Raw genomic sequence first — 23,699 nt, forward strand, 5'->3', positions numbered from 1 at the left:
TCTGCTGCTACCAAACGCAGAGCAGAGGTCCTGCTCCATAGCCGCACACGTGACCTGCTCACCTGGGAAATGACCAAAAGAAAGGTGAGAGCCGCATTCACAACCCACTGGAAAAACGGCCCCCAAGAGGGTACTGTCTGCCCGCTGCCTCTTGGCAGACCTCCGCCTGGACAAGCCCTCATTTCCTCTCCAGCACAGGAGCTGCTCCCTTGAGCAGGAAAACGTATGTTTTTTCCTTCATGTGCTCTTCTTTCTTCCAAGCCCCCAATCCTCACACCATATGGTTCTTCCTGTCGTGGATGGGATATGTAACAGTGTTAAGAGTTGATGTAAAAAATAAATCACTGGAGCTTGATTTTAAGTGGAACTGAGCCTTCCTACAAAGTTCACCGCTGGGGTCAGGAAGGCCAGATGGTAAGTGCCGTGGGGTCATCTCTTTAGTCTTTTAGATGGAATAATCAGTGCTGAAGAAGAGGTTAGAAACTGCCTCCAAACAGTGGCTCTTGGCATTGCATGAGCTTGTAAAATGGATGAGTGGTAGACTATATTGTTCTTTCTTCATAAAAGTCATTGCCAGGATTTGGGATCTGTATGCATCAGGGCAGCCTAGCTAGTCCAATAAACAATAAGTTTCATCAGCCTGTCAAAAGAGCCATTTTAAGTCATGAAGTGTGGCACACACCTTTAATCCCAGCTACTCAGGAGACATAGATCAGAAGCATCATGGTTAAAGGCAAGTCTAGGCAAAAAAGTTAACCAGACTATCTCAACAAACAAGATGTGTCTGGTTTTATATCTTTTAATCTCACTGAAATGGGTAGTAGAGGTAGGAAACTTGCAGTCTGAAGCTAGCCGTGGGCAAAAAGCACAAGATATCCCCCCCACCATGAAAAATAACTAAAACAATGAGGCTTTAAGCCACAACTTGAGATCATGGCTCAAATGATAAAATGCCAGTCTAACAAGCATATCCCAATACTGCCCTTTTTTTTTTAAGAGTTAAAGGTAGAAATTCACTTCTTAGTTGCATTAGCCATATTCTAGTATTCAGTAGCCATGACCTCAATAGCCACTAGAATGATACAACACTGGACAGTGCAGAATAGACAATCTCCATGACTTCAGAAAGTTTTACTGAAGTGCTGGTTCTAACCAGCACTTCAGTAAATCCTCTGGGTTATGCGAATCAGGCTTACAGGTTAGAAAGAGGAGAGACAGGGCGTGGCAGACAGCTATCACACCTAATTTCACTGGCAAACTTTTGAGCCTTGACCATCCTTCCTGGAGGAGGACTGAGACTGCCAAAGTTGCGTCTAGGAAGGGGAAAGCAATAGAGGGTGGAAGAGAAGAATGTAGTCAAGAATTCACTGTATATCCTACAAGATTGAGAAGAGTGAGGGAAGGGGTAGGGAGGGGAGGAGGGTTGAGTGAGAATGCTGAAAGGGGCGACATTGAACAAGATGTATTCATAAACTGCTTCGTCAAATGGCAACTCGTACTGCTACTTGGAGATAATAAGATGCATTTTTATAAAGCGTCAAGGAAACAAAAGGGAGTCACATACACTCACGAGACCCTGCTTTCAAAGCTCCAGTAGCCGTATCAGAAGTTCAGTATAATCACTCATACTCCAGTCCCTGTATCCCAGTAGAATTAGCAGAGGCCAAGCGCCTAAGGAACTGTATTTTCTTTCTTTAGGCTGTCCCGGGTATCAAAGCCAGGAGTTGGCTCTAGGCTAGGCAAGTGCTTTACCACTGGGCCCTGCACTCCTAGCACCCTAACCTCATTCTTCATTGGGCCCCTGCTGAAGAAACAAGACCCCAGTGGGAACTCAGGTGTTGGTGCTCCCGTCGCAGAACTCGCTGTGCCTGGCATTCCTCTCACCCATGCAGACTGTGCAGGAAAGCTGTGCTGTTGCTATATTATCAATCAAATTCTAGGCTTTGTCACAACCCAACTCTAATTGCAGCACAAAGGCCACCATAGCTGTGTGTGACTCTGTCTCAGAAACAGGTGGGTTGATTTAGCCATGGGTAGAACTTAAAGACCACCGGCTATATTTAAGTCATTTATGGAGTCTCCTTCCTTTTCTGGAAAAATCATCCTTTACTTCCCCTCTAAAAAAGAAAAACTGGGAAAAAGTCATAAAAAGAGAAAAGTTAAAATACTGGAATGTGCATAGAACTTGCCTTTCATTACATTAAGCACTTCTGTGGAATTAATGAAACTTTAATTCTCACCACTCTTTGAGTTCGATTTGATGGTTGTCCACTTCTAAAAGGGGAAGGTGGCAGAGAGGTTAAGGGACTCGGGAGTCACACAGCAGGCAAAAGGGCAGAGCTGGGATCAAAAGCCAGGTATACCTGCTGCAGAGACTGGGATTGTGAGTAATGGCTTACATCTCACTGTAAGTCACTGGTACCCAGAGCAAGACTAATAATATCACCCAACATGGTGATGAAGAAAGAACCAACCTACTTACAGACAGTCCCAGATGGGGGAGATGAGGACAGGGACTGGGATACATAGACAAGTTATTGATGAGTTAGGGACCAACAGACAATAGTTGGTCCTTGATGGGACTGAGACATTTGTGTGCCAAACAAACTGCGGGGGAACTCCCTAACTGTATGTGTGGTCTGTAGTCTCCAAGGACAGATGGGGAAGTCATTACAAAGGGGAGCACAGGGCTCATTAACGCAAAGGGGCATATCTGTCACCCCCTCCCCAATCCACTTCAATAAAGGGACAATCGGTCCTCAACATCAATTATCTCCTCTCATCTCTCACCAAATTAGGATGTTGACTATAGAGGAACAGGCCCAGATTCGATGGAAACTAGGGAAAGCTTTGTGTTTGCCAAACATTTCCTGGGCTCCTCTTTGTTGCGGTAGCAAGTGTGCTCATACGGAAGACAAAACAAGAGATGAAAAGCAGGCAGAAAGGCAATTCCTATCTCAGGAACACATATAGAGAGAAGATGGAGGTAGAAGAAGATGAACTGAGAAGGTCTGGAGGGCCTCTTGGGGTGACCTGGGCTGAGGGCTATGGGTGAGTAGCTCTGGCATAATGGATAGATACAAGAAGATTGGGAAGGTGAGAGGAAAAAGGATATTTGGATCCCTTGTGGAGCTGCAGATCAGGTTTCACTTGTAATTATTTTTGACTTTGAAATGTGATTTGATGCAGAGACTGGACCATTTAGAGCCAGGATTTTTTTTGGGGGGGTGGTGGTTTTTTGGGTTATACTAGCAAAGTGACTTCACATTTAACCTTTGAACTGCACAGAGATCTCCAAATTCCATGCAAAAAGACAACCCAAATCAGAATAGTCATTGCTATCCAAGAATAGAACAGGTCACTTCATGAGGTGGAAAATTCTTTGCACCTACCATGTTTTGAGAGCTTGCCTACGGGGGGGGGGGGGGACACTGCAGAAGGAGTGTGTGAGCTATGTAGAAAAGAGTTCTTCATCTCCTGATGGGCACAGAAAGAAGCAGGAAGTCCACAAGCTATCACCCCAGGCCCTTCTATTTCGGTGGTGGTGTGGATCCCTTCCCTTTATGAAAGCTCTGAGGGGAATTCAGAAGTTTGAGGACCAAAAAGGGCAAGAGTTGGGCAGGGGGAGCTTAAACCTTCTTCTAAACCTGAGAGCACTGTCCTGGTGAAGCTGCCCTTGGACAAAGGAGAGGTCATGGAGCCAGTTAGCCAATCAAAGCCCCTTCTTCTAAAAGGAAGTGTGATGCATGGGTCACTTATAAATAAAGAGAGCCAGAAGGAACAAAGTCCCTGTGAAGTGACACCCCGCTTCTTTTTGGGTCACCTTGAATGATATTTTGGACACATTCAACCAGTCCACTTGCTTATTTTTAGTGATTTTCTTTTTCCTCCCAAGTCTGTGGGATGCAATCCTTTCTCAGAATCAATCCCCAGCCTTTTACTGCGCAAAGAAAACGAAGAGCGATGAGGTTCTTGGATCTGCCACCGGAAGTCAAATCTGCAGTCCAGGTGATGGTGCTGTATATTGTGCTTGGAAAGCCATGAGGAATGTTTTGTAAATGCAGTCCTAATGGTTTTCATGAAGGGGCTCCCCTGAAGCTCGCTAAGCTACCCCAAACTGTAGCTTATCAAGAGTTTTATTTTCAATATTTCCTTATGATTGCACAAGTTCTCTCTCTATATATGTATGCTGCATGTACATAATGTATATTTACATATTTATACACATATATGTATAGTATATATATTTCAGAAACCAGCATTTAGAAAAACACAAGAAAAAAATGTCAAGTCTGTGTAATTCCACTGCTGTGAGGTATTTTAAAATATTTTGGACTAACTTTACCTAGATAAATGCACACATCCCTCCTGCACAGATGTATACGTAGAAATATACAAGATCTCTTTCTTTGCTTCCAAAAACTTGGGTCAAAGTTCACAGATTCCTTTGTAATTTGCTTTACTTTTCACTTCATGAACATTTCTTTTTTGTCGGTCATGGGGCTTGAACCCAGGACCTGGGCACTGTTCCCTGAGGTGTTTTTTTTGTTTGTTTTTGGGGTGTTTTTTTTTGCTCAAGGTTAATGCTCTGCCACTTTGAGCCACAGCTCCACTTGCAGTTTTTTGCTTGTTACTTGGAGATAAGAGTCTTATGGACTTTCTGCTCAGGCTGGCTTTGAACTGAACTCTGATCTCAGCCTCCTGAGCAGCTAGGTTTACAGGCGTGAGCCACCAGCACCCAGGATCAGGAGCATTTTCTAACATTGCAAAGTAGCTCCATGGTGGCTTCCAGAGGCTGCAGAAACCCGTCCGCATGAAAGGCAACTCTTGGATATTGGTATAGTTTCTGAATTCTGACATGCTAAATAATGCTGCGTGTCAAAGTCAATTGTATTTGAAAGCATGACAGGTGCCTTTTGGCAGTGTTGCCAAATGAAATGATAGCATTGTCACCTCGCGTGACATGCTTCCTACAGCATCCAAGCTGGGATTTGGATCCTGAGACCTGGTAGAGTATGGGGGACACACCACGCGCTTCTTCTCAAGCCAGGGTTACAGCCGCTTCCTGGGCACTGGGAGACAATCACAACCCTGCAGGTGCCTTGGTATCCTGAACACATGCACTGGGTCCAGGACTCAGGAGACCTCTCGCAGTCAACTCCAATAACAGCAATGATTTTAAAGGAGGATCAGCAAGCAAGAAGAAAGACAGCTCCTTTGGGAGGAGAGGGAGAGTCCTGCCCCACCCACATCATCTGCTAACGTGAGCCATCTGCACCCAGCTTGATGGAAACCTCGACCAACCATATAACGTTTTACAAACATACCGATTTGAATTTTTTGTAAACCCTTTGAGCTCCTTTGGGAGGAACTGGGTCTTGAAAAAGAACCTTGGCTTTTAAGGCAGACTTGTTTTGTTTAGGTACATAGTGCTTTTTGAAAATGTCAATTGTTAATAGTTTTTAAATCTAAAAAACAGTAAATGCTGGATTGGGGCATTTTTAGAAACTTTAGATCTGTGGTGCTGAGCCCCCATTTTCTGATTTAATACAATCCTTGGTCATGAGGCTTCTCTGTCCCTGCCTGGGCCTATAGCACTGAACTTGTAACTTAAACCTTAATGTATAAACAAGCTCACATAACTATAAACACATATGTACACACATGTAGACATGCACAGAGGTGTGTGTATGTGTGTGTGTATGTGTGTGACATGCTCCCTGATACCATAATTTCAACATTTTTTGCTTTTTAAAAATTCTCTAGCCTGGTAGTAGCAGCTCGTGCCTGAAATCTTAACTACTCAGTAGGCTGAAATCCGGGGATCATGGTTCAAAGTCACCCTAGGCAGGAAAGTCTGAGATTCTTATCTCTAATTAACCAGCAAAAAGCTAGAAGTGGAGCTGTGGCTCAAGTGATAGAGTACCAGCTTTGAGGGAGTGAAAAAGCTAAGGGACTGCACCCAGCTCTGAATTCAAGCCCTAATACTGACACACAAGCACATACACACACAAATCACTTTGACGTTAGACTTGTTCCTTGGGTCTTAGATTCGACAAAACTAGTCTAATCACTCCCACACCCCCCAGATGTGTGCAGGAAACTCCAGCTCTCCTAATCCGACTTCTAATTTTACACACAAGGCCACAAAGCTAATTTTTGAACCTCAGAAATGATCCACCCTTTGCAAAACCACTACTGTGCCTAGATACCTGTTACACCTTATGAAAGGTGACTGTTATTGGATTGTATTTTCCTAAAATAAAAACAGGGTGAAGAGAGAGAGAAAGAGAAAGAAAAGAAAGAAGATGAGCATTTCGTTAGTGCTGTTAATGTCTCTTCTTTCCCTTCCAGCAATTTCCAAGTGTGACTAAAATACTCTCAGGTATTCCTAAAACAGATTTACCTCCACCCAGCCCTCAGGGTTGTCTTGAAGCAGTTGCTAGGTAACCAAGGAAGATTTATGCACATCTATTGTGAATTTTGAAGACAGTTTTCAGCTTTGCCATAAACAGCAATGGAGGCAGACACCACACCTTGCTGAGACACTCCAGCAGGCTTCCCTGAGGAGGGATATTCCAGGGCACAGAATATTCTGGTTCAGATAAGGATAATGTTGGTGAATTCACAGCTATCTACAAAGGCAGTGTAGCAAATCTGGGATCTCTGGGCCCATCTCCAGTGCCCTCTCTTGCCAAACCCATTAGAAGTTTTATTCCCCACCTCTCATCTGCCACTCTCATTTGCCTGCATGAAATTTAATATGGTGTTTCTCTTCAGCCAACCAGCCATTCAGCCATTCAGGATTTTGTATCACAGAAGCATCTGCAAAGTTCTTTCTCAGGCCAGAGATTCCATTCCTTTATAAAAGGCTTTTGTTCAACACAAGCACTGTTTACATGGTGTGGACCATATGTATGGATTTTATTGCCCCTGTGTAGATGAGTGATAAAAAGGCCTCGTTTTTATAATGAGCCCCCAAGCCAAAGTTTTATAGAGTGAGCATCATTATAATGACCCTTCTCATGTGAGAAGCACTTCCTGTTTCACTGTCAGCTTTCCTGGATATCCATTAGCAGAACATCACCCACCCATAACTCTGTTAAGATGCTATCTTCATGGTGTCCCGATGATTTCCCGGCTTAGTACTAAGCCAGCTAGTGGTCCAGCCTTGCCTCTCCTTGATTCACCCTCCCACATAACCTCCACAAACACCATTCCACAATGGAAATCCAAACGTGTCATGCTCCTGTTTAAGATCAGCCATCGATAGCCCAATAATTCACTAGATCCAACTTCTTGTTTCTAAGCCTTGTTATTTCTTGGGCTTCATTCCCCCTCATTCTGGCCTCCCTGCTTTGCATCCTTATGCAGCTGCCTTTTCTACAGTTCCCTGGGTCTTTGTTCATCATTTTCCCTGCTGGAAATGCTAGCACCATGCATTTCTCCCACCGATGCCCAAAGCTACAGCATGGCCTCTGTCCCTCACCTGTTCCTCCACATTCAAAACAATCCATGACCATCTCTCAGGAGTGCTTCTACGGATTTGTTTTCTAGCTATCTGTTAGTTCATCCCTATCACTAAATGTTTGCCATCAGTGCCTATTTTATCATGCTCCACTGCTCACGCCTGTAATCCTAGCTACTCAGGAGGCTGAGATCTGAGAATGGAGATTTGAAGCCAGCCCAGCAGGAAAGTCCATGAAACTGTTATGTCTGATTAACTACCCAAAAGCCAGAAGTAGAGGAGTGGCTCAAGTAGGTAGAGTGCTAGCCTAGAGCAAATAACTTCAGGGACAATGAGTGCCCAGGTCCTGAGTTCAAACCTCAGTACTGGTAGCAAAAAGGTGGTGGTGGTGATGAGTGGAATCCATTAGCAACTTCAGCTAATTCACCAATGAAACAGCCCCAGCCTCTAAGAGATTGAAAGGACCCCACAACACAGTTATTAAAAGGAGGAGCCAGACTTTCAGCAAGGAGAAGGATTCTTAGGAATAACTGAGCTCATCCTTGCCGAGTAAATGAAGCTTCTTCCAGCACACCTGCAAAGCGTGAATGCTCCCTACCCTCCCACAGTGGGTCAGCTGCCCCGTGGGACTCTTCCTTCTCAGGGGATGCTGCAACCAGGGCCTCTGCTTTGCACCTGATTCTGTGTTTGTCTTCTGCTGTTAGACATTTACTCCCCTCAGCTCAAAATGCCTCTGATTATCCATTCTTGGGACAAGTCATTCTCAAATGGTTTCCTCGCCTCCTTCGATCATCATTGAAAATGCACACCTCACCAGAGCTCTAGCCTGAACATGCTTTCCACACACCATCTAATGCAAACCCTTCCAGAATCACTGTAGAGACGCCCCCCCCCCCCGCCCCGCCTCACAAGATCACACAGCTAGACACAGATCACGCCTAGACCCCAAGGGGTCTAACTCCAAGTTCACGGGCTTAACCACCCCACAATACTCTCGCCTGTCTGAGCCTTTCAGCTGTTCGGCAGTGAAAAGCTAAGCAGATTAAAGACACATAATTCTCTCCCTACCCCCCCCCCACCCGCCCTTCTAATACCAGCTTTACAGAGACCTAGCAGTCTCGCCTTCTGAGGATTATTTTTAAAATAAATTTCTTTCCTCATTCCTCTCCCTTCCCTCAGAGAAACAAAGATGTCCAGGTTGCAGGCTCCACACATACAGTGTGATTCTCAGAGTACTACTGCACGGAGCGAGCTCCCTCAAGGTTTCAAAGCCTTAAATGAATCTTACATTACTGTTCCTAGAGGTGACAGGTCATTCTTTTTAATCTCCTAAGCTTTAACCACCACCCAGGAGGGAACTGGATCTTTCGGCTTTAGGGTCCCACTCCCCTCATCGAACCAGCTGTGACTGTTTCTTTCCTAGCTTGTGAGTAAAATCGCACACAGCTGGGATTTTGTTTTGTTCGTTTATTTAAGTTTTTACCTGTTAAACTACGTTAGGAGAATTTTGTAAGTAGAGAAAAACCCAGAACTGGGAAGGTTGAGAAAGCTAGAGATAAATGACAGGATGAAACTGATAGGAATGACAAGGCCCAAACATCTTCTCTACCCGAGCCCCCTCCCCGCCCCCAACTTTGTGACTGCTCTCTGGTGCCTCCTAGTGGTGGAATCTAACATGGCACCAAGCTGGCTGGGAGAAAGATTGAGGCGCCATCTCACCCAACACAGGTGAGCTGGGGACTGAGAGACAACAGATGCATGATTGGAAGCAATAATCATAGCAAAGATAGGGGCAGGGTCCTCCAGGAAACACTACCAGCACTAGTCATCTCCTAAATCACGAGAGGAAGCACCCAGAGAGACTGAGGCATGGTTCCCAGGGTAGGCTGCCCCAGTTAGACTGGGCAGATGTGGCTAGATGGAAGTGCCAGTAGGGAGGAAAGAAAAGCTGCGGCTGAACTCTTCCTGCCTGTGTTCCCAGAAGCTATTGTCTGGCCCCTAGAGCTGTAGTCAGAGCCAATACAACTGACCACTGTTTGCTTCCCTCATCTGGGCCTTCTCCCAACATTTTCTCCCCGTCCACAGGAGGGGGTGGGGTAGGGAAGAGGGAGTATGACAAAAAGGATGGGCTGTCTCCGGGCAGTCATGCTGCTACATGACAGACACCCCAGAAGAGGTCCCCTGGCTGTCTGCAGCTCGGGGGTACTGTACCTGACAAGATGAAGTGGAGACTTGCCCTTGCCAAACACAGTTGCCCATCACAAATGTCCCCCGATGCTCCCCGAGCTTCATGGTGATTCCTTAAAGACACAGCAGCTGCTGAAAGGAGCAGGGAACAGATCAAAGAAAAGTGGGATTTAGGGGAAGAAAGCAACATATACACGCTGGAGTTCTGAGTCAGCTTAGTTTTAAATTATATTCAGAAGGAAGCTTAACGACCCCACAAAGCAGGATACAGGGCTTAAATTTATTATAGGCCATGCTTCTAATGCACGCCTATTCTTTCTTAAGGACAGGGACCCAGAGGGGCACCAAGGCACTGGAGATGAAAGCCCCATGCATACAACTAAAGGCCAGGGCTGTGCTAAATCAGGGCCATGTGTGGACCCAACAACCATCTGTCATTACTTTTCTCCTCTGAGTTGAGCTGGCACTGCAGGAAAAAACAACAAGCTCCGACTGGAAGATTACCGGCTAGCCCAAATCACTTTACTCACTCTGGGCTAGAAAGCGGGGAGAAGCTGGGGTTCAATCTGTCCGATTTGAGTAAACCAAAGATATCATGTATTATTAGATTTGTACACCTGGCCTTCTGGTGGCTGGTTAACTCCAGCTTTCTTCCTTACTTAGGTAGGTATAGACAAGAGAAGCCTGGGTTGTAGCTTAATCTGAAGCTATGAGACAAAGGCTCCTGTAAGTCCTTCAAAAATGATCTAATGAGGCTGGGCATGGTGATGCATGCCTGCAATCCCAGCTGCTTGGGAAGTAGAGGTAGGAGAATCATGGCCTGAGGCTGTCCCAGGCAAAAGCACAAGACCCAATCAAAAACAACAAGAAGAGCAAAAGTATCATGGAGCATAGCTCAAGTACCAAAGATCTTGAGCTCAAGGCCTTCAGTTCAGTCCTAAGTACTGCCCCCCAGCCCCCCACAAGAATGGTTGGTGATGAGAATCCATCCTATTATCTGCTAACAGCACCACAATGTTTCCCAGGAAACCCTATTTTAACTGAGCCTTTTGGCTTCATTTGAGATGTTTCTCTTTTCTTCTTACCTCAGGACTAGGAATGGGCTCGTGGCTTGCTGAAAGAAATAGAATTGAGAGCCAGGTGCTGATGGCGCATGCCTGTAATTCTAGCTACTCGCGAGGCTAAGATCTGAGAATTGTGGCTCGAAGCCAGCCAGGGCAAGAAAGTCTGTGAGACTCTTATCTCCAATTAGCCACCAGAAAATTGAAAGTGGAGCTGTGGCTCAGTGGTAGAATGCTAACCTTAAGTGCAAAAGCTTAGGGACAGTGGCCAGGCCCTGAGTTCAAGTCCCATGACCAACTTAAAAATAGAAAGAATTGAGGGTTTTGGTTTTTTTTTTCACTGAAACTGTCAGGAAGGAAAAGCTCTCTTTTTGTGGTGGATGAAAGAAGGTAGTTTGTGTGTTGCTTAATTATGGCCACCTATGCCATATAACCTTTCACTTCATGCCACAGTGTAGAAAATGGATGTTACTCATTCATACATGCCCAGGTAGCCGGCATGGCTGCTTCTGGCTGTAGTCTGTGGCTATCTGGGGCTGGCCCCCTCTAACTCTTTTCCTTTCTCCTGGATGGCAGAACACCTATAGCACATCCCTGTGAGAATTTCAGAAGCACAAGAATAAGCCAATACAGAACTGGTGGCTCACGTCTGTTATCCTAGCTACTCAGGAGGCTGAGATCTGAGGATCATGGTTTAAAGCCAGCCCAGGTAGAAAAGTTCATGAGACTTTCATCTCCAATGAATACTTTTACCTTTTTTAAAATTTAATTTTATTGTCAAGGTGATGTACAAAGGGGTTACAGTTACATACATAAGGTAGTAAGTACAATTCCAATGAATCACCCAAATGCTGCAAGTGGAAGTGTGGCTCAAGTGGTAGAGCACCAGCCTTGAGCAGAATAGCCAAGTGATACTGTAAAGCCCTGAGTTCAAGAACCCACATTTTTAAAAAAGAAGAAAAGAAACAATTCCTCTCAAGACCTAGAATCAGCACTGGCACATTGCAATTTATAACCACAATTCTTTGACCAATGTAGAGCACATTGTGACCCCAACGTCAATTCCATAGCAAAGGTACTCTGTGTGTGTGTGTGTGTGTGTGTGTGTGTGTGTGTGTGTGTGGTGGTAGGGTGAAAAATGAGGACAACCAGGCCATCTACCACACGTGGCAGCTGCCTAAACTGGTAGTTATTTTGCCACGTAATGGGAAAGCAGCCCAGATGAAGCCAACAGAAGGAAAAGCAGAGGGGAGAGAGAGAAAGCACGCACCAGAGACTGGCGGACATCGTCTGAGCCCTTCAGTCCAGCTGTGTTGTCCCGACTTTCCGGTCATCCACTTGCTTAAGCTTGTTTCAATTGGGTTTTGTCATTCACTACAAAGACACATTGGACCCACCAGTATTAGCCAGGAAGCAAGATCAGCCAGCATGGCCAGTGCACAGAGCCCTGGCAGGGCTCAAAGGGAAGGGAGGTCGGACAAGCTGATTGGGACACTGAGCCTCGCCAAGCTGCCAGGGCTGCAGGCTGTGGAAACAGTGTGGAGTTCTATGGAGCACCCTTAGAAAGCCGAGTAGCATGAAAGCACTCCCGACACATGAAATCCGAGGGCTCAGGTCGCCCCCATATCTGATAGAAACAAACAATATTCGACTCATCCCTTACTGATACCCATCATGGGTTCATGCCAAGCCCCAAAGGAGACCCTGTAGTCTGGACAATTGCCACCGAATTCCAAGTCTGTCTTCAACGATTCAATTTTTTTTTCTTTTCTTTCTTTTTTTTGCCAGTCCTGATGCTTGAACTCAGGGCCTGAGCACTGTCCCTGGCTTCTTTTTGCTCAAGGCTAGCATTCTGCCACTTGAGCCACAGCACCATTTCTGGCCATTTTCTATATATGTGGTGCTGAGGAATCGAACCCAAGGCTTCATGTATACATGACAAGCACTCTTGCCACTAGGCCATATTCCCAGCCCCTCAATGATTCGATTCAATTCATGTCCTTGTGGTCCCAGAAAAATAGAACCAAAAAATTTCAAGGAAGCAGAGGAGACTTTGGCTTAAGAGGAATAGGCCCCAGGACCCTCATATTTCCCAGCTTTTGCAGCATCCTGTCAGCCGTCAATACCGTGCATGGAGAAGCAGCCCTCTACCACTAAACACCAGGCCTGTTTTAAATCATCCAATCCTGTCAATAAATGGAGAGGGAGGGGTTTCCCCTCCATGTCACAAACGAGGAAAAGGAGGCTAGGGCAGTCCCGTGCGTGCGTGCATCTAATGTCTTTGGGCTGACCTTCAGGCCTGTCCTGTCTCTGCCCATGTCTTCAATGAACCCCAGGCTCTGAGCCTCCCTAAAGGGTATTGCTTTGTTCCTTCTGACCCCTGCAGGGACCTTTTAATTAGTACTTCCTTCCTTTACACTCCCCCCCTCCCTTTTATATCTTTTCTATAGTTCTTTGCAGTTGGGCCCAACATCAGACTGTAGAGAAAAATATCTCTGTCTAAAGCTTCTCTATAGACTTATTGTGGGTAGCTCTTGCTATTTCTCTGTCTGGCCCCTGATCTCCCTTCTCCAAGGGCAGGAGTTTCCTCTGGGGAATTGCCTTCCTCCCATCAGGCCATGCGACTGAAGTGGCACTGAGCCCACAGAGGTGATCCTACAACCCACTCTGCATCCCAGGCCGAGCCTTGGCCACCATGGCCCAACAGAAGCAGGTAGGGGTCTGTTTATGAGGTCTGATCATTTCTCTGCCTCTGTTTCCTCATCTGTAAAAGGGGAAGATGATAAGAGTTTCACTTGGTAGAGCTGTGGAGAGGGACAGGAAAGACTATGCATATTGAAAACACTTCCAACCCTCAAGGCAGCAGGGCTGTGAGCATTCTTGCAGGCCTGGGGCACATGACAGGCCCAGGCCAACAGGATTCCTTGTGAGGATTTTGAGACTATTGAGAAAGTGACTCTGTTTCTCCTGCTCTTCGCCTCCCTCCCACCTCATCTCTTCTCTCTTTTCTCTCCATTTCCTTGGGGTGGGGAAGGTAATACTACTGGCAGAAATATATAAAGAGATAAATCTAGATAGAGAATGTTTGTTTTTTGTTTTTTTGCAAAATCGTTTAGGGACTGGGTGTATCTGGATGACTAGATTTCTTACAAACATGTCCCAAGGATTCCATTTTGTGGACAAGAAAGTTCCAGAATGGGGTTAAGGTGGAACTAAGGGCAGCAGAGTGAAAAGAGAATAGCTTGGGTATCCTCAGACTTCAGTATCATCTGACTCTTCTCTCTTCCCTGAACCCTGAGTCACACAGGGTAGCCAACTGGGATAGGACAAGAGAAAAGAGAACCTTCATGCTTTAACTTCCTCGTTCCCGATTTCCCTCTGTCTCTTTCATGTATCAGGCAAATGAATCTAGCTCCGGTCCTATTCACTACTTGGAGTGAATCCCAGTCCCGGGGCTCCCCACAGGTAAGAATATAGACAATTTTTATATGCCCTGTGGGTTCTTGGGAAATAGTAGCATACGATTCTGCCTTATAAAATAGGCATTTTTTTTTTAGCCAGGTGCAGGTGGCTCATGTGTGTAATCCTACCTACTCAGGAGGCAGAGATCTGAGGATTGCGGTTTGAAGTCAGCTGGGGAAGGAGAGGCCATGAATCTCTCATCTTCAATTAACTACCAGAAAACTGGAAGTGGAATTGTGGGTCAAAGCAGTAGAGTGAGAACGAAAGCTCAGGGACAGTGCTGAGAGCCTGAGTTTGAGCCCCACGACTGACAAAAAGGGCATTTTTGTTGGTCATAAAATGGTCGACTATTGATTATTTCTGCTCGTTTCCAATTCACGGACTTTTGTTGGGATTAAATGAAGTTATAGATAAATCGTTCTTTCTACAATGCCTAGCAAAGAGGGAATAGCTGGTACATTTTAACTTTTAACTACCAGGATAATGGTAATTGGTAAGAGGCAGAAGCACAAATCAAAGGCAACAGGAAGTGCCGCCATTTTCAGAACTCAAGGATAACCTTTGGACTTTCCTGTCAAGTCTGTTTATTTCCCCCTCCCTCACTGCTAGATCTTGCTCTTTAGGCTTTGAGTTGCTATTTACTCCACCAAGACAGTGAAGGCGAAGGTTTACAAAGGTAGACCAGGAAAGTTCATGGCTCACTGGCTCTTCCTTTGTATTTATTGAAAAGATCCCAGGGGATCCCAGCTGGCTAAAGTTCTGATCATCAGGGAGGGAGAAAAGCAGCAGGAAGAGGAAGGGACTATTTTAGAATTGCCACTCATATTTTTAAACATCTTGACGTGGATAAAACAGTTTCCAATTCAGTGACAACTGGGGCATTTGTTGTGATCGTGGGTTTCTCACCCACCAGCCAGTTATTTTGGTTCCAACAGAAGAGCATTTGTTTTTCTGAAAGGCAGCTGTTCGATGCACAGTTTATTCTTCTTAGTGTCTTGAGTCTTCAGGGTGTGGTCACTCAGTAATTCAGACTGCTCCTTCCCATTGGGGTCTTTGGGTCTTCCTTTCCCACACCTCTCTGCTCTTGACCTGCTTTTTCTCCTATAGAGTGCTTGCCTGCCGCATTACCTTATGATGCCTTTCAGGACACTTGGGACCCATTGTTACCTGTCCACATGCTACTTGGCAAATTGTCTCTTAGTGTGCATCACGCATTAATCTTATGTTTAGCAGTACTGGGGATTGGGCTCCAGGCACCAGGTTTGTTAAGTAAGTAGCTACCACTTGAGCTATGCCCCCAGTCACATGCTCAGTCTGACTGTTCTTTGTGTAACTCTGTGTCATGCCACCTTCATCCTCTAGATGCCAGGATGTCAGTCAGAGACTGATTGACTCCAATATCCTCCACTCTCCTCAGGACTAAGCCTAATGACCATGTAGGGGACATGGTCATTACTAAACAAACAAACAAAAAGGGCAAATGGAATAAACATTTAATCATATAAACTCATCATTCAGTAACTTATGATAACAAATAAATATATCAGAGACAGGCAAATATCCTGCATGTGTATCAGTAGACTGCTGAGACCCAGTCCTGAACTGCAGCCATGACCCATAGCCTCAAACAGGAGGCGTCTTGGTGAACACTTTGCAGTGAACAACGTAACAAGACTTGCAGGGTGCTGTGTCACCTGGACAGGAGAAGTGACACTTTCAGTCAGATTGCCCTCCTGGTTCCAGGTGACTAGAGGGAGTGCTGGGCCTTACATGGGAGTGTCCCAGAACGGTGGAGGGTTGTACCAATGATCACAACCACACCAGACTCTGGTAGTGGACACTGTGTTTGGGGTATGTGAACCAATGAAATGATGGTTTCTCTGTGGTATATGGTTTTCTCCTCTGCTACATAGCAGACTTCCTCAAGTAAGATTGCAGTGTGTGTGTGTGTGTGTGTGTGTGTGTGTGTGTGTGTGTGTGTCTTTTCTAGGGCTTGAGTTGAGGCCCTGAAGTAAGTGTGTGTGTGTGTGTGTGTGTGTGTGTGTGTGTGTGTGTGTGTCTTTCCTAGGGCTTGAGTTGAGGCCCTGGGCAGTGTCCCTGAGCTTTTTTTTTTTTTTTTAATCAAGGCTATCACTCTACCACTTAATAACTATACTAGCTTTTTGCTGGGTAGTTAAGAATCTCATGGATTTTCCTGCCCAAGATGGCTTTTAACCTCAGTTCTCAGGTCTCAGCCTCCAGAGTAGTTAAGATTGTAGGCATAAGCCACTAGTACCCAACTGTACAACATTTTTGTTTTCAATCTTGTTTTTTTTTCCAGCCATGGGGCTTGAACTCTTGGCCTGGGTGCTATCCTTGAGCTCTTCAGCTCAAGGCTAGTACTCTACCACTTGAACCACAATGTCACTTCAGTTTTTAACCTTTTAATTTTCTGTCTAGAATAAATGTCTTTAGATGAACAAAGGACTCATGTGCTATTATTTCCATATAGCTAACATCCTTCACCAAAACGAAGTACGACTCAAACTTACATATCAAGATTGTTTTGTGTAAATTCTCCATCAACAGGAAGTGAATGTATTTACTGCATTAACCACAAGGGAGCAGACAGTTCGTTATATACCGAGAGGCACGTGGGAGGACCACGTCCTCATAAACGGCAGCTACAGTGTGAGCAGATCTCTACTAGAGGCCTTCTCAGGCCATGTATCAAGAACACACTCCATTCCACTCAAGAAGGGAGGGCAAATAAAGAAATATATGGTGTGAAGCTAGGTGTCTATGGCTCACACCCCAATACTAGTTGCTCAAGAGGCTGAGATCTTAAGATTGTACTTTAGAGCCAGCCCAGGCAAGAAAGTCTGTCAGACACTTATCTCCAATTAACCACCAAAGCCAGAAGCCGGGCTGTGGCCCGAGTGGTAGAGCACCATCCATGAGGGAAAAAGCTAAGGAACGGTGCCCAGACTCTGTGTTCAAGCTTCAGTACACACACACACACACACACACACACACACACACACACACACACACACCCCTCCTTCCTTAACCTCTTGCCTTACATTCTCAGGGATTTATGAGAAGTCACATAATGAGACCTATTAGGAGAGACAGGTGCTGGTGGCTCTCACCTGTAAGCCCAGCTATTCAGGAGACTGAGATCTGAGGATTGTGGTTCAAAGCCCGCCCAGGCAGGAAAGCCCATGAGACTAATCTCCAATAAACTGCTCAGGAAAGGACAGAAGCAGTACTGTGGCTCAAGGGGTAGAGCACTAGCCTTGAGCCAAAGAAGCTCAGAGACAGCACCCAGATCCTGAGTTCAAGCCCTAGCACTGGCACCAAAACAAAAACAAACAAACAAACAAAAAACTATCAGGAGGGCTGGGAATATGGCCTAGTGGTAAGATTGCTTGCCTTGTATACATGAGGCCCTGGGTTCGATTCCTCAGTACCACATACACAGAAAATGGCCAGAAGCGGCGCTGTGGCTCAAGTGGCACAGTGCTAGCCTTGAACAAAAATGAAGCCAGGTATAGTGCTCAGGCCCTGAGTTCAAGGCCCAGGACTGGCAAAAAAACCTATCAGGAGATTAGACATGTAAGGAGAATCTACAGTTCCGGATCATTCCTAAATCTCCGTGCTCACTGCAGTAGTCCATAATTTCCTCTACAACCTTGGTCTAGTTTAGACTATAAAGCCACACGCATGCTGTTCATGAGCCTTTACTTTTTACTTCCTTGCTGCAGAGCCTGTTGGAACTGGGGGTCAACTTTTCCCTCCTGCTGGGCCCATTCTTGCTAAGAGAAGAGCCACAGGCCTTTTCACGCCTCCCCGTGTGGCACTGCAAATAGCTGTGTCTTGACTGGAGATGCTAAAAATACGACTACAATTGAAAGCTTCTTTTTGCTATTCTGCACCAATAACCATAGAAGAGCAAGAGAACAGAAGCCTAAGAGCAAGCTATGCCATTTTGGATATCTTCATAGACTAGGATTTAGAAGGCGACACCCCCCCCACCCCCCAGGCCATGGATACTATTGAGAGGAGACACTTATTAAGTAGAAGAGCAAAAGACACAGTCTTTGGTCCAGTGCTGTGGTTCACAACTATAATCTTAGCTACTCAGGAAGTTGCAATCTGGAGGACTGAGGTTCAAGGACAGCTCAAGGCAGAAAAGTTCATTTGGTCACAGCTTCCAAATAACCAGCAAAAAAGCAGGACTGGAGGCACAGCTCAAGTGGGAGAGCACTAGCCTAGCAAGAACAAGGCCCCGAGTTCAAATACCAGTGCTATAAAAATGTGTGTGTGTGTGAGACACACACACAGACACACACAGACACACACCGGCACACACACAGAGAGATCGAGCGAGCGAGAGAGAGAGAGAGAGAGAGAGAGAGAGAGAGAGAGAGAGAGAGAGAGAGAGCGAGCAATCTTTGGAGAAGCCTGAGTTAAACTATCACAAGGAGAATTAGCACAGCATGGTGAATAATGATTGTCCACAGAAGCTGAGGAATGCAGCTACCTGGAGACCATCCTGAGATCTCACCTAATTCACCTGGCCCCTCCACCCCCACCCTCCCTGGCTGGGAGTGCTAAGAGCATGTTTGGAAGGCCAGGTCCCAAGTGGTGCTGAGATTTTGACTAAGACATTGGAATCCCATGTGCTCAGGGAGGAAGAAAGGGAGGGAAATAGAAGAGGGGAAAAAGAGACTAGGTTTGAGGCATTCAGGCACCGGGGCAATCAATAAGTATCTTGAACAGAGTGGATGTTGGGTGGTGGGGAGGAATGCCCGCAGACGGGTGTGTGGTGTTACCAGGAATCCAGCACATGGCAAATCCAGAATGCATCTCTATGCCAAAGGCAAGGCCCTAATGACACCAAAGCTGCACTTGAGTAAGGATCATGAGAAGAAGATTTGTTTAGGAAAGAAACAGCAGCACATGTGCAGGGGAACCTTAGGGCTAACAGCCAAGGCTCCCATCCCCGAGGACGGAAGCAGACTGTGGGCACATGAGGAAACTCTACGCAGAGCTGGGCCCTCAGCCTGGGGATACAGCCTGTCTGTGGTGAGCTCAGAGGAAAGGCTGAGGGCATCCCTCCACTCTTCTTGTTCTCCCTCCCTCCACTCCCTTGTGGTTCTGAACTGGCTGAACCCAGCTCAGCCCCACAGAGCAAGGGACCCTGACAGATGGCCAGCCACCAGAGCAGATGAGAGACTCCAGAGAAACCCAAGATGGCCAGCACAGCACCGGTACCTGGATACAGGGGTGATGTGGACAGAGTTGAAGGAGAGGCAAGAGGGGTGGATTGTGCAAACTGGCTCTGAGAGCGGATAGCAGTGCCACAGGAAAGCGCAGGCCCCGTGATGCACACCTCTTGATATGTGAAACGTGTCCCTTAGGAGAGGATTTGCTCAGCTGCCTGAGATACTAGAATCCCAGAAGAAGGCTCTTAAGGAGAGACACACCAGCCATTTGGGGAGCAAAGGGAGTATGCAGACGCGAGAAGAAGGATGAGTTGTCAGACTCAAGGATGCCTTCACACCCACTCAATGACAGGGTCAGGAGGAGCCCCTGTATCCCTATCTGGACCCTATTTGCAAAGAGGAAGGAAAAGAATGGAGCAAGGATCTGCCAGCCAGCCTGAGACAACACAGCCAGCCCCGAAGCAGGCCAGGGTGGGGACAGAGGAAGGGAAGGGTGGAAAGGGCTCATTTCTGGGCTACAGTGGGCAATACGTTGGACCTGAACAGATCCTTACACTGCCAGAATAGACAGTCCCAGCTTTGTTGAACATCCTCCCCTCTAAGAGCTGCAGAATTCTGTTACAGAATGTGTCAGCTTGGCTTATTAACCACCACTTCAAAACAAAGTCCAGAATGGGGAAGGTGGCTTAGTGGTAGAGTGCTTGCCTTGCATGCATGAAGCCCTGGGTTTGATTCCTCAGCACCACACACACAGAAAAAGCTGGAAGTGGCACTGTGGCTCAAGTGGTAGAGTGCTAGTCTTGAGCAAAAGAAGCTCAGAACCCAGGCCCTGAGTTCAAGCCTCAGGACTGGCAAAAAAGAAAAAAAGCCCAAACACCTGCTGAGGAAATTCTGAAAGCCAGAAATGCAAAGTGTGGTGCTGGCTTATGCACTAGTCACTTCATTATTTACATTTCAAGCCTCTAAATTTTTAATTTTAATATTCTTGCTGGTACTAGGGTTGGTTTGCTCCATTGGTACTCTGCTCCTTGATCCACACACCCCAGCCATGCTTGTTTTTGCTGGTTAATTGGAAGACTTTTAATGCCAAGGACTTTTCTGCTCAGGCTGGCCTTGAACTTCCATCCTCCTCAGAGCTCAGCCTCCTGAGTAGCTAGGATTACAGGTGTAAGCCCTGAGCCTTGACTAGAAAAAAACTTCCTTAGAAGGTATCTGGTTCTAAAGTTGCAAGAGAAAATGGAAGAGAGACAGCACGTCACAGGAAGACTTAGTGAGAGTGCACTGAACACACGCTTTATGAATTAGAAGGTATCGGTTCCCTGTCCCTCCACCTCTCTGGTGGGGAAGGAATGAAGAGTTGTGCTTGAGAAGGTGGCACCATGACAACTTGGCGCTCTGGGTGTGTTGATCTGTGAGAGGCTTTGCTCAGGGATTTCTGAGAGTTCTGTCTCACACGTGAACACAATCTATTCATTCCCAAGTTGGTTTTTGCTGATTAATTTTTGTTTCTCTTCTATTTCTCTCAGACTCAGATTCATTGACCACTTGCCTCTGGTTTATTTTAGCTCCTGTCCCAGGGCCTGTCAAAGTGACAGAGACTTGGAGCTCCAGAAGGTTTTGAACCTGTGCTGGTAGATGAGGTAGCCACTAACTGCACATGGCTACTTATACTGATTAAATAAAACACAAAACCAAGTTCCTTAGTAGGACTGGCTGTGTCCCATGTGCTGGACAGCTACATGTGTCCATGTCTACAGCACACATGGCCAGCATTCCTTCTTTCCAGAAAGTGCTATTGAAAGCACAGACCAGGCTGCTTAGAGTTCTCTGACTCCTAGAAGTTCCTTCTCTGGGCCAAGCAAAGGGCTGCTAAATCTCTGAATATGTGTAATCCAATTGTAGACCTATGAGGATTAAAAAAGAACATGCACACGAGGCACTTGGTAGTTTCTGGAATATGGTAGCCACTTCATAAAGTGCTGTAATGATTTCCAGAGTGAATCTTTTTCTTCTGGCCAACTTCAAGGGCTGCCTCTCCCCTTGCAATGCACATTTCTGAGGCTGGCGCGCCCCCTGCTGTTCAGTTCTGTTTATGTCATTTGGACTAGAGTTCTCCCTGCCCTTAGGGCCCTCCCCACCCACATTCGGTATTCTCAGAGAACTTGGAGCCTACCTAAGCATTTGGATCTTAAACACAAAAGGCTCCTGAAGCTCCTCCTAGCGCTTACAATCAGCTTCGATTGTGCTGACTTTGCTACAATCATCACCCCCTCCTTCTCAGGTGAGTGAGGGGACACATTTTAGAATCCCTGTTCTCAACATCTAGCCTGGTCCCCAGGGTCTCCCAGCTTCGGGCTCTCTGCCAGCACCCAGGATTTTACCACCACAGCCTGCATCCCCTCCCATCCCACGCTGGATATAAGTCCCGCCTCCTGTACCCACAGCCCATCGATCTAGAAAGTCCTGTTGATCATTCTGTCCTAAATAGATTTAAAATCTAACTTTGTGCCTCCTGACTCATCTAGCATCCTCACCTTCTCAGTGGTTTCGTACAGTCAGACAAGACAACAGCTGGGGTGCTAGCTGCTCCAGCCACTGGGTTTCCCTAGAGAATGTTCAAGAATTGCCAGCAGGTCACAGTGTCAGTGCCGGAGTCTGCACTGTGTCCCTGGCCGATCTCAATGGCTCTGTAGCATCCCCAGATGTCAAATTAAACCTCGGTGGTGATTTTATCAAAGAATCTACAGCTACCACATTTCTGAGACAAAGAGGGTATGGTTGGCTTTTGGAAGTTGAAGATGGTGATCTGGAAGATAACAAGCCACTTTTGGAAGAATTGGATATTGACCTGAAGGATATCTATTGCAAAATCCGATGTGTTTTGATGCAATGCCATCACTTGGTTTTAATAGACAAGTGGTGAGAGACAATCCTGACTTTTGGGGTCCTCTGGCTGTTGTTCTTTTCTTTTCCATGATCTCATTATATGGACAGTTTAGGGTGGTCTCATGGATTATAACCATTTGGATATTTGGGTCACTGACAATTTTCTTACTGGCTAGAGTTCTTGGTGGAGAAGTTGCATATGGCCAAGTTCTTGGAGTTATAGGATATTCATTAGTTCCTCTCATTGTCATAGCCCCATTACTTGTGGTGGTTGGATCATTTGAAGTAGTATCTACACTTATAAAACTGTTTGGTGTGTTTTGGGCTGCCTACCATGCTGCTTCATTGTTAGTGGGTAAAGAATTCAAGACCAAAAAGCCTCTCCTGATTTATCCAATCTTTTTATTATACATTTATTTTTTTGTCCTTATATACTGGGGTGTAAGCCAAGTCATACATGAGTAGAAGAAAATGATATTACATCTGTGTGTAGGCTGGGAATTCTTGCTGAAGGGATTGAAGAAAATGTTGCTGGTATAAATTTACACATTCCAGATGTAAAGGCAGGTTTAAGGTCTTTTTAAAACAATATTTTTTTGTATTTAATTACACAATTGCAAGTATCTGGGATTTTTTGGTCAGAATCCTAAATTCTGTTTGATTCTTCATATTCCAGTGAATAAAATATGTTAAAAAAAAAAAAAAGAATTGCCAGTGACAGGTGCCAACCCCACTGACTTTACTTCAGTGGGATCTTGAGGGTGGTGGGCAGGGGCTCTCTCCATACAGCTCGATGGAGCTGCAATAGCTCCAGGGTGATTCTTTGTCTGAGAACCTCAGAGCACCTGGTTCACAGCAGCAGCAGCAATATTCCCCCAGCTACGGCTACCAAGCAGCCAGCTGAGCACCCCTTCCTCCAGAGATCCAGGTGGGGGGCCTGAGGATTTCTACTTCTCACAGACTCCCAGGGGAATGCTCCCAAGATGAGGACCACACTGGCAAATCAGATTGTGGTTATTAAGCTCCTATTGATATATTGATTAGGGCTTCTGGGGCTGGGGACGAAGTTCAGTGGTAGAGTACCTGCCTGGCTCACATCAGGCCTGGGGTCCCACCCTATCCCTAGAAATAAATCTATAAAATCTATAGATACATCATCCATGCCTTTTCAGTGTGTGTGTGTGTGTGTGTGTGTGTGTGTGTGTGTGTGTGTGTGTGTGTGACATTAAGTACCCAGGGGCCTCTCACCCCTTCTGCTGTAGCCGCACCCTGGTCTCCTTCCTACCTTCGACCACCCACTGCCTGTCCACCCGGAGACCTTTACACCAGTCAGTCTCTGCCAGGTGGTTCCTTTCATCCTTCTGCTGTCTGGTTCCTTCTTAGTCTGCAGGGTGCACGAAAGGTCTCCTCCTCAGGGCCGCCCTC

The 23,699-nt window shown here is 46.1% G+C and overlaps 1 pseudogene; it reads left to right on the plus strand.

Annotated features, from left to right (window-relative positions):
* LOC125357945 overlaps nt 1–22,809 on the plus strand; it is a 30,799-nt pseudogene extending 7,990 nt beyond the window's left edge.
* Nucleotides 22,810–23,699: the final 890 nt, after the last annotated feature.

Source organism: Perognathus longimembris, chromosome 10 (genome assembly GCF_023159225.1).
Source record: "Perognathus longimembris pacificus isolate PPM17 chromosome 10, ASM2315922v1, whole genome shotgun sequence".
Lineage (NCBI taxonomy): Eukaryota > Metazoa > Chordata > Mammalia > Rodentia > Heteromyidae > Perognathus > Perognathus longimembris.